Source organism: Papio anubis, chromosome 8, assembly GCF_008728515.1.
Source record: "Papio anubis isolate 15944 chromosome 8, Panubis1.0, whole genome shotgun sequence".
In the NCBI taxonomy this organism is placed as follows: domain Eukaryota; kingdom Metazoa; phylum Chordata; class Mammalia; order Primates; family Cercopithecidae; genus Papio; species Papio anubis.
Genome location: NC_044983.1, coordinates 105,284,392 through 105,295,072, shown reverse-complemented (window position 1 = coordinate 105,295,072; position 10,681 = coordinate 105,284,392).

Here is a 10,681-nt window from a genome sequence, read left to right as displayed (position 1 = left end):
GCTTAATCATCAGTCCTCTTTTATGCTTCATTTATTCTGCTCCCTTGATAAAAATCACCTGATTCCATGGCTTACATATCATTGATTCTTGGTCAATTCCCAAATTTCTACATCCAGATTAGAACTTTCCTCTCACTGTATTTCCGGATTTGTGAACTAACTGCCTGTTCAAAAGATATCTAATAAACATCTCGTAATTTGCACATCCAATAACAAATTATTTATCTTTTCCCCAAACTCTAAAGTTCAAGTCTTCTGAGAAGCAGATCCCAAGACAGTTGATTTTTACAATATTGATTATGTGCAGGATATTTACTTGGGGAAAAATGCTTATGAATAATAAAGAGAAGGAATCTAGAGAAGGTGGGAAGACTCTTCAGACCGTGATGCAGGTCTGACAGCTATGAAGAAGAGGGAGGAGAAGGAACATTGGGTAAAAAAAAAAAAAAGAAAGAAAGAAAAAAAAGCACTGATTACATCCCATTCCTAAGAAACTTCAGCCGGTTGGATGGAAAACACTTGAGAAAAAGTAGTCCATTAAGGAGTCCTACATTTTTTAAGAGATGGGATTATTGGCATATCTCGGAGATATTACAGGTTAATTTCCAGACCACCCACAATAAAGTGATTATCACAATAAAGTGAGTCACACGAATTGTTTTGATTTTCCATTGCATATATAATTGTATTTATACTATACTATAGCATATTAAGTGTGCAATAGCATTAGGTCAAAAAACAATGTATTAACCATGTAAAACTAGTTTATTGCTAAGAAACGCTAATAATCATCTGAACCTCAGCAAGTTGAAATCTTTTTGCTGATAGAAGGTCTTGCCTTAATATTGATGGCTGCTGACTGGTTAGGGTGGTGGTTACTGAAGCTTGGGATGGCTGTGGCTATTTCTTTAAATAAGACAACAATGAAGTATGTACATCGATAATTGATATTTTCTTTCACAAATAATTTTCCATAGCATGAAATGCTGTGTGATAGCATTTTACCCACATAAATCTTCTTTCAAAATTGGAGTCAATCCTCTCAAGCCCTGCTGCTGCTTTATTAACTATATCTTTGTAATATTCTGAATCATTCATTGTCATTGCAACAATATTCACAGCATCTTTGCCAGGAGTAAATTACATCTCAAGAAATCACTTTTTTTGCTGCTCATCCATTAGAAGCAACTCCTCATCCATTCAAGCTGTGTCATGAGATTGCAGCAACTCACTCACATCTTCAGATACCACTTCTAATTTGAATTCTCTAGCTATTTCCACCCCATCTGCAGTTAGTTCCTCCACTAACGTCTTGAACCCCTTAAAGTCATCTATTAGGTTTTGAATCAACTTCTTCCAGTCTCCCATAAAAATTGAGAGTTTGACCTCCTCCTATGAATCACAGATGTTCTTAGTGACATCTAAAGTTGTGAATTTTTTCTAGAAAGTTTTCAAATTACTTTGCTCAGACCCATTAGAGGAATCACTATAGCAGCTATACTCTTATAAAATGTATTTCTAAAATAATAGGACTTGAAAGTTAAAACTACTCCTTGATCCATGGGATACAGAATGAATGTTGTGTTAGCAGGAATAAAAACAACATTAAACATCTTGTACATCTCCAGCAGAGCTCTTGGGTGACTAGACACATTGTTAATGAGAAATTATATATTTTGAAAGTATTTTTTTTTTTTTTCTGAGCAGTGGGTCTCAACAGTGGGTCTCAACAAATATTCAGTAAGCCATGCTACAAACAGACATGTTGTCATCCAGGATTTTTGTTTCACTTGTAAAGCACAGCAATAATAAATACAGCATAATTCTTAAGGGCCCTGCAATTTTTCATATGGTAAATATGTACTGGCTTCAACTGAAGATCATCAGCTACATTCGCTTTTAAAAAGATAGCCTGTGTTTTTAAGCTTTGAAGGCAGGCATTAATCTATCCTCTTTAGCTATGAAAGTATTAGATAGCACCTTCTTCCAATGCATGCCTATTTCATATATATTGAAAGCCTACTGTTTTGTGTAGCTACTTTTATCAATTATCTTCACTAGATCTTCTAGATAATTACTGCAGCTTCTATGTCAGCACTTGATGCATCACTTTGAACTTTTATATTAAAGTTTTTTATGTTTCTGGAGAGCGTTTTTTTCCTTAAACCTCATCAGCCAAACTCTGTTAGCTTCAAACTCTTCTTCAGTTTCCTCACCTTTCTCAGCCTTCATAGAACTGAAAAGAGGGAGAGCCTTGCACTGGATTAGACTCTGGGTTAAGGGAATGTTGTGGCTGGTTTGATCTACGTAGACCACTAAAACTTTCTCCATATCATCAATAGATTGTTTAACTTTCTTATCATGTGTGTGTTCACAGGGATATAATTTTTAATTTCCTTCAATAATTTTTTCTTCACGTTCACAACTGGCTAACTTTTTGGCACACAAGGCCTAGTTATTGGCCCATCACAGCTTTTAACATGCCTTCTTCATTAAGCTTAATCCTCTCTAGCTTTTGACTTAAAGTGAGAGATGAACACTTAGAGAGGCCCTTTTAGGGTTATTAATTGGTCTAATTTTCATATTGTCATTTCCTAAGGAGATTTAATATTGTCATTTCCTAATATTGTCAGGCCTAAGGAGAGGAAGAATGGCTGGTCGGTGGAGCCGTCAGAACGCACACATTTATTGATTAAGTTTGCCATCTTATATGGATGAGGTCTGTGGAGCCTCAAAACAATTACAATAATAACATCAAGGGTCACTTATCAGAGATCACTGTATTAGATATAATAATAATTTAAAACATTGAAATATCATGAGAGTTACCAAAATTGGACACAGAGACATGATGTGATCACATGCTGTTGACATATATGTGAAGCTCAATAAAGCAAAGTGCAATAAAATGAGGTATGCCTCTACATTAATACTCCAACAGGTCTACAGCTCAGGCTGTCAGTCAGTTATACTTCACTCAGCAGGAGATATGAAAAGTACCTTTTTATTTCCAGCACAGGTATCCATAGAGCTAACGGAGGTTCAGAAGTAGCCCCACCATGAATCCCATGGCCTCTTCTGAGAGGAAGCTTAGTAAAAGAGCTTGTGAAATAAACTAGAGCCCTCATTGCTGCAGATAGTATCTGGACAGCAGCTTATGGTCATTTGCTCCTTCTTCCACTGTCCACAGTACCCAATCAAAGCACATAATTTCTTCCACTATACCCCAGCATCCTAAAAAAGTTATAAAGAAAATTTTAGCCTCCCTATATGAACCTCAGAGAATAATTTTACAGGCTAGAACACACCTTTTATTGTGTACTAAAGCACACCATAATTAGTTTTCCTGCACAAAATTGTCATTGCCATGCTATTTATCTTTATTATTGAACAAAGAAATGACATGAGTAAAGGTATTTCGGGGGAGATTTTACAACCGTCTAAATCTCATTTTTTTCTTTTCTAAACTGGTAACATCTCACCCAGTGAAATACTGTTTTAATGGACACTATTAATAACCCAATGACTGAAAAATAATTTCATGTTTACAAGTTAACTTCTCTAAGGCCATTGAGATAAATAAATATATTCACTTTCAATAGCATGATGCAGCTTAATTATGGATTTCCTTCTCAAGTTAATTGGCAATTCTTCCAATTATATGAAACCCTGCTTTACCTTCTTTAGAAAACTATGGTCTAAGAGGTTTGGTAAATAAAAAAGTTAATTTTAATGCATATACTTTCTACATTATTCTGTTGCCCAATACCCAAATTATTTCCAAAGAAGTAGTAATTGAACTAAAGAAGATTTGAGAAGTCAGGAATGTGCACGTAAATATACCCAGGACAAGAGAAATTAAAAGTTTTGGTAACAAATGGAATTTTTAAATTATAGTAGGGAAAATGTCCCTTGACATATAATAGTTATCTCAAACTTCACACTGGATATTTAGGTAGAATTTCAGTCATCTACCTAAGTAAGAAAATCAAGTCTTTCTTAACAAGTAATTTAAGTTTCTCTAAACCAGAACTATTTTTCTGAAACCCTGTCTTTATACATGTCTCTGCTGTACAGAAAATGTTTTAGCTTCAGTGGTCTATAATTATTGTCAACTAATTCTAAATGGTACATGTGAAAATAAAAGACAGTTACAGTTGCCATGGAAACTATACTACGTAGGAAATTTATTTCAACAAGCCTCGCTTCTAAAATTTAAAAAAAAAAAAAAAACCTCTACAAACAATAGTACAACTCTGGCCACAAGCTGTCAGAAAAAGAAAAACAGATGAATGAAAAATGTAAAAATAAAAATAAATCTTCCACTGTTAGCTGAACTCATAGCTTCTTTCCTCATACAAGCTTTATTATTTAGTTAGTTTTCTTTAAGATTTTAACTAAAGAAAGTAACTACTCCCTGAAAAATCATCTAAGTGTCACAGTACAATTTGTTGTACAATTTTAATGATAGAATACCTAATTTTGTGATAATTTTAATAAATGTATTATCAAAAGAAATTTAACAAATCCTTATAATTCAGTATGCCTCAACTCTCCCTTTTCAATAAAATATCCTATATTATTTTTTACACAGACTAATAAAATATGCCAAAGAAATAACCTAAATAAACCAATGTGTTTGATTTCAAAATCTGCAATCCATGGAGAATTAGGTCCTATCTCTTCACTAACATCTATCTTATTACATTGTAAATAAATCTTCAGAGAACTTTCAGCAAGTATATCATACAATACAGTTAGGATAATCATTTCTCACATATTGCTGACATTTATTTTCCAGAACGGTTCTTCAGAGCACAGAGCAAGACTTTTTCTTTTAATTTCATATGACACCCTTTTAAGGACATTGCGCATGTTCAAAGAGAGGGGCTAGTTAATTGGTACAGATATGAATAAGATAATAGAAGATCTAGAAAAAAGAATTGTGGCATAATGTGTCTAATTCATATTAGAACTGGCAAGGACAGTATAATAACAGTCTTTTTCTATCTTCTTTTAAATTTCAAAGAAAAATTTTATAGATCAAAGAATATATAATGAAATGAAGCCATCATACATATTGGAGTCATATAAAAGTAATTTTTATAAAACAAACACTGGAGCTGTTTTGATACCTGTATAATAAACGTATAATTCTGTGTTACTTTAATAATAAAGAAAAGTTTCTATTAGAAGTAATTACATGGCTCTTATTCCAAGATTTGGAAACAGCTTGAATTATTTTAGCATACACAGCATGTTATTTTTAAAACTGCAAATCAAAAGGAATTAATGGGCTATAAAATATATTTGAGTTGTGACTACTGCTTTTAAAAAATGGAGCTGGAATAAAATGGAAAGGGTAGAATAGAACAGAATAGCACAGAATGGTATAGGATGGGATGGAATAGGCTGTATAGCATAGCACAGTATAGCATAGCATACAATAGAAAATATGAATTTGTGCCTCACAACCTCTAAGCAAAAACTGAACACATTGCAAAAAGCACTGTAGTAAGTTGTGAAAGCATTTGGAAAGGGACATGCAGGGGATGTGCTCAAAGCACGTATTGGCTAGGAGAGGATAACTTGATCTTATTTATTGATTATATGGTATATGATTTTGACTGCCATTATAACTGGGGTGTTCAGATTTCACAGTTCAATTTTATATCAACATATTGCAGTGGGTTCTGAGGTAGAATAAGTAAATTTAACCTGCTGTTGGCCAAAAAAAAAAAAGGATATCTGATACAACAGTCTTTATGTTTATGGTAATAGAAATTTGTTAATTTAATTGAAACAAATTATCCATAAAATGGATTGCTTTATTATTCTAAACGACTATAATGAGACTTACAATTTCTGATTCAGCATGTAAGGAGCTTGAAAGTCACCACTCTGTCCCAATAACAAATAAAAAGCTGAATAGATGGAAAAATCAACAACTCCCCTTGCATTTGTAAGGGAGACAAGGACATAGGGCTAACTGCTGCTCCCAAAATTGGAGAGACAGGCAAAAACAGGCAGTCACATCCTACTGGAACAAGGACTCATCAGTGGAAACTACTACAGGAAACAGTCTTGGGGTAGGAAAATCTGAACTGTAATTGATGAATTGCTGAAGACTTAATGTGGACACATCTGAGAGTTAAAAAGAAAATGTGGCACATATACACCATGGAATACTATGCAGCCATAAAAAATGATGAGTTCGTGTCCTTTGTAGGGACATGGATGAAGCTGGAAACCATCATTCTGAGCAAACTATCGCAAGGACAGAAAACCAAACACCACATGTTCAATTCATAGGTGGGAACTGAACAATGAGAACACTTGGACATAGGATGGGGAACATCACACACTGGGGCCTGTCCTGGGGTTGGGGGAGTGGGGAGGGATAGCATTAGGAGATGTACCTAACGTAAATGACGAGCTAATGGGTGTAGCACACCAACATGGCACATGTATACATATGTAACAAACCAACATGTTGTTCACATGTACCCTAGAACTTAAAGTATTTAAAAAAAAAAAAAAACTCCAGGGGCACCCTGACATGGTGGGAAGAGGAACACAGTGCTGTAAGATTTACCTCCAGGAGAGAAATCAAATTCTCACAGTAAATATCAGAGAACAATCCCCTCATGCTTTGGGCAAGGAGAGGAAAAATGAAACCATTTTTAAATACTAATACATCAGAGCGCTCTGTTCTTAACAAGGCCTGCCCTCAAGAGAATTAGTTTACCAGAGTCTGATTTGCTGGACTATTTTAAAAGCCTAACTTACCGGTGAGAAGGGAAATACTCAACTTTAGTCCACTCTAGTAATCCTGTTTCACCTAAGGGTTGGGATAGGATGGGTGGCAAGTTGAGAAACACTTGTCAAGATAACAGTCAGAGGCATAAGATTACTAAAAGACTAATACGTAACCGTAGCACCGTAAAATGATTCCCCTCGCCCACATCATAACACCACATTACTAAAGGCCTATTTACTGTAGTTCCTTTTACCCAGTACACGGTGTCTGGCTATCAAGATAAACTACAAGGCATACCGAAATGCAAAAAACAAACCAACAAAAAAAGCAATTTGAAGAGACATAGCAAGCATCAAAACCAAACATGAAAAGGATGTTGGAACTATCAGGCCAGGAATTTAAAACAAGTATTATTAACATACTAAGGACTCTAAGAGATAAAGTAGATGTATGTTGGTATGTAAGGACTGGAAAATGTACTAGTTAATGTAATAAGACAAGAAAATAAGGCACACCCAGGGGAAGTTCAACATGGCAGACTAGAAGCAGCTAGTGTGTGCCACTCTTGTGGAGAGGAAGCAAACTGGAAAGTAAATACTAACTCTTCAAGTAGATCACTTAAGAAATCATGTTAGGATTGGTCAAGGGAGCCAGGGGACACAGAGAACACAGAAGAGCAAAGTTGGGCAGTCACCCACCTGGGACCAGTGTGGAGCCAGGAGAAACTCCCTAATACAGGGAAAGGGTGAGGAAGTAAGAATTCTCAGAGGATTCACATTCCCTACAGTGACCTGTGCAATCCTGGGAACAAGAGAACCTGTTTTAGCCCCCTGGGCCTCTAGACAGATACAGAGATTCACATGGAGTTTTTTGCAGAGACACCACTCAAAATCACAGGAAGCCTCACAGGTCTTGGATCCCTGGGCAGCCCAAAACCAGCTGCCATAGCCCTGATGGGGGCCACAGTAACGGTGCCAGGAAGCAGTCAGACTGCTCCACTTCTTGCCAGACAAGGCTCAGCTCCTGATTCCAGCAAAGTAGCCCCACCTCTTCTTGAACTCTGCCAACAGGCACAGCTCTCTGTTCCCCCAGGAAAGACCTGTAGGTCTATCTGTGCCATTCCACCCACTCCTGCTGCTGCTAACTAGCTGGGACAGACTCACAGGCTTGGGTTTCCAGCACAGTGGTCCTGCCCCTGTTTGAACTCTGCAGGTGGGCACAGCTCTGTGTTCCCCTGGGAAATACCCAGGCAGCAGATTGTGTGACTGCCCCCCACCTCACCCTGCCACTGCTCTTAGCCAGGCAAGATTCATTCACTTGGGTGGTACCCATGCAGGGGAGGAACCTCCATTCTCAGAACAGAGAGGTAAGATGGCCTGGTTTGCGGGCTGGCCAGGAAACAGTGCATGCCTCCTTTCTCAGGAAGGCAATAGCCTGTCGGCCAGCTGTGACCTCTGCCTGAGAAAATCCCAAGGCCTGGAACACCTAACAAAGAAAACACAGGTATGGCACCAGTGATTGGGGAGGGGCTTCTCTGATGCCCAGTAGTGGACCTGGTGAGGGCATCATCTCTCTCCCCACCACCACAAACCACTACTATGGATGTGCTGAAATACAAAGTTGCTGCCTAAGAACTGCCAGCCATTACTCTTCTTAAACACCATCTACTGGATTTCAGCCCAAATTACAACACCAAAAATATTTTGCTATTAAGTAAAATAAGGGTTACTTCAATTAAAAAAATAAAATAAAATATTTTGGCAGTGTACAAAGCCTGTGATACCTATTGCAAAAATCCAGCCACATATAAAGGATCCCGTGCAGAGATTTAAAAAACTGAAAACACCCACAAACAAAGCTAACTCTAATTCATCTCACATCATAAAGGAACACCAACCATCTCAGATGAGAAAGAATCAGTACAAGAATTCTTAACATTAAAAAAGCCAGAATGTCACTTTACCTCCCAATGAACACAATATCTCCAAGCAACAGTTCTTAACCAGATTGAAATGACTGAAAGGATATACATGGAATTCAGAATCTGGATGGTAAGAAAGCTCATTGAGATGCAGGAGAAAGTTGAAACCCAATCCAGGGAATCCAAGGAGTCAAGTAAAACTATCCAAAAGCTGAAAAACAAAACATCAATTTTAAGAAAGACTCAAAGTGAAATTCTGTAATTAAAGAATTCTCTACAAGAATTTTAAAATACAGTCAGAAGCATTAACATCAGAAGAGACCAAACTGATCAAAGAATCTCAGTGTTCAAAGGTGGGTTCATTGAATCAACTCAGTTAGACAAAAACAAAGGAAAAAGAATTTTTAGAAAATAAACGAAATCTGTGAGAAATATGAGATTATGTAAAGAGACCAAATCTACAACTCATTGGTATTCCAGAGAGAGGAGAGAGTAGGCACTTTGAAAAACATTTGAGGATACAGTCCATGAAAATTTCCCCAATCTCACTAGAGATTGAGAGGTTGACATGCACATTAAAGAAATACAGAGAACCCCTGCAAGCTATGATACAAGATGACCATCCCCAAGGCCCATAATCATCAGATCAACCAAGGTCAACACAAGAAAAAAAGTCTTGAAGGCAGCTAGAGAGAAAAGTCAAGCCAGTTACTAAGGACACCCCATCAATCAAGCAGTAGTCCTTTCAGCAGAAACCTTATGAGCCAGAAGAGATTGGGGGCCTATTTTCAATATCTACAAAGAAAAGAAAGTCCAACCAAGAATTTCATATCTAGCCAAACTAAGCTTAAGCACCATCTTAAGCAAAAGAGAAATAAAATTCCTCTCAGACAAGCAAACACTAAGGGACTTTGTTACCACCAGAGCAGCCTTAATAGAGGTCCATAAGGGAATGCTAAATATGGAAATCAAAGACTGATACTTGCTACCAGAAAAATCACTCAAGCACATAGCCTACAGACACTATAAAGTACTTACTTAATCAAGTCTACAAAACAAAAAAAACCCACAATGACAGAATGAAAATCTCAGATATCGATACTAATCCTGAATGTAAATGGTCTAAAAATCCTACTTGAAAGGCATAGAATGGCAAGCTGGATACAGAGATAAGGCCCAACTGTCTGCTGTCTTCAAAGGACACATCTCTCATGTAACAACACTGGCAGGCTCTAAGTAAAAGGATAGAGAAAGACCTACTATGCAAACAGAAAAACAAAAACAGCTAGAGTCAAGAGTTTTATACAACAAAAAACAGACTTTAAACCAATAATAATCAGGCAGGACAATGAAGGACATTACATAATAATAAAGGATTCAATTCCACAAGAAGGCTTAACTATACTAAATATATATGCACCCAATATTATAGCATCCAGATTCATAAAAGAAGTTCTTTTTGGCCAGTGAAAAGACTCAGCCACACAACAATAGTGGGAGAATTTAATACCTTGCTGACAGCATTAGACAGTTAGATCATCAAGACAGAAAACTAACAAAGAAATTCTGAACTTAAACTTGACAGTTGACCAACTTAACCTAATAGATATCTACAGAATACTCCATGCAACAACCACAGAATATATGTTGTTCTCATCCACATGTGGAACATATTCTGAGAATGAACACACACTCAGACATAAAGCAAGTCTCAATAAATTTTAAAAAAATGAAATCATACCAAGCACACTATCAGACCACAGTGCAATAAAAATATAAATCAATACCAACAAGATCTTTCAAAATTACACAGAAACATGGAAATTAACAACTGGCTCACCAATTCTTGGGTGAACAATGAAACTAAGGTAGAAATAAAAAATTCTTTGAAATTAATAAAAATAGAGAAAAAAAAACTTGCCAAAAGCTTTGGTATGCAGCTAAAGCAGTATTGAGATGAAAGTTTGTAATGCTAAACACCATAAAGAAGTTGGAATAAT